A 1,392-nucleotide genomic window follows, 5' to 3' on the forward strand; every position below is an offset into this window, starting at 1 on the left:
GGAAGGGAGAGGGATAGAGAGTTAGAAACATCGATGAGAGAGAAACATCGATCAGCTGCCTCCTGCACTCCTCCAACTGGGGACGTGCCCATAACCAAGGTACATGCCCTTGGCCAGAATTGAACCTGGGACCTTTCAGTCCACAGGCCAACACTCTATCCACTGAGCCAAACTGGTTAGGGCCCAGCAACACTATTTAATGCTCCCCTTTACAGCTAAACTTTTCAAAAAAGCTTCCACTTCTTTTGTTACTGTTCACCTACTTTAATTGAACTTTCATGCCCACTATTTCTCTGACATTGACCTGGCCAACATCATCAAGGCCTTCCATTTTAACACATCCGACAATTACTAGTCTTAACTCATCTTACACATCTTCTAATCTAAGCAGCATTAAACATGCCTGGCAGACTCCCCTTGAAATCCTCTCTTCTTGGCCGCTGTGACTTATAGGCTTTTATGTTTTACTTTTCATTCTCTTCTGTGACCTCTTTCTTTTAACTGATACATATTAGGGTGCTTCAGTCCTGAGCCTTTGGCAACTTGGCTTCTGTATCTGCACTTCCAGAGGTAGACACAAGCTGTTTGAAATTATCTGGATTTTATTTTCTTATTTACTGGTGTATTGTCTCCCACACTAGAATGTAAGCTCCAGGAGTATTTAATAAGGGTTTTCTGCATCCAAGAAAGGATGATGAATGGATTAATGATTAATGGAAGGGAGGAAGGGAGGGAGGGAGGGAGGGAGGGAGGGAGGAAGGAAGGAAGGAAGGAAGGAAGGAAGGAAGGAAGGAAGGAAGGAAAGAAGGAACTGGTACAAACTTTAATCCCCTCTTTCTGGAAGAACTTACTTAACCTGGTAAGGAATGACTGTAGAAGATCTCTATTTTGGGGCTCTCTTTTCTGAAGAAGTTTGGATTTGTTTTGTCTGCAGTTTGCAACCCATTGATTCCCACATCCTAGGTCAGTGATGGCGAACCTTTTGAGCTTGGCGTGTCAGCATTTTGAAAAACCCTAACTTAACTGTGGTACCGTGTCACATATAGAAATTTTTTGATATTTGCAACCATAGTAAAACAAAGACTTATATTTTTGATATTTATTTTATATATTTAAATGCCATTTAACAAAGAAAAATCAACCAAAAAAATGAGTTCACGTGTCACCTCTGACACGCGTGTCATAGGTTCGCCATCACTGAATTATACCCTAGTGGTCTACTCTATAGAAATAAGGGGTAAGTTTATAGTGATGAATGTCTACACTAAAAAAGAAATATCCCTGCCAGAACCGGTTTGGCTCAGTGGATAGAGCGTCGGCCTGTGGACTGAAGGGTCCCAGGTTCGATTCCGATCAAGGGTATGTACCTTGGTTGCGGGCACATCCCCAGTA

The 1,392-nt window shown here is 42.2% G+C and overlaps 1 protein-coding gene across 1 annotated transcript in view; it reads right to left on the reverse strand.

Moving 5' to 3' along the window:
* Positions 1–1,392, reverse strand: part of CTNND2 (catenin (cadherin-associated protein), delta 2) — a 642,889-nt gene that overhangs the window by 452,652 nt on the left and 188,845 nt on the right. The gene's annotated exons all lie outside the window — the stretch shown is intronic.

The sequence above is a fragment of the Myotis brandtii genome, unplaced genomic scaffold (assembly GCF_000412655.1).
Source record: "Myotis brandtii unplaced genomic scaffold, ASM41265v1 scaffold328, whole genome shotgun sequence".
Classification (NCBI taxonomy): domain Eukaryota; kingdom Metazoa; phylum Chordata; class Mammalia; order Chiroptera; family Vespertilionidae; genus Myotis; species Myotis brandtii.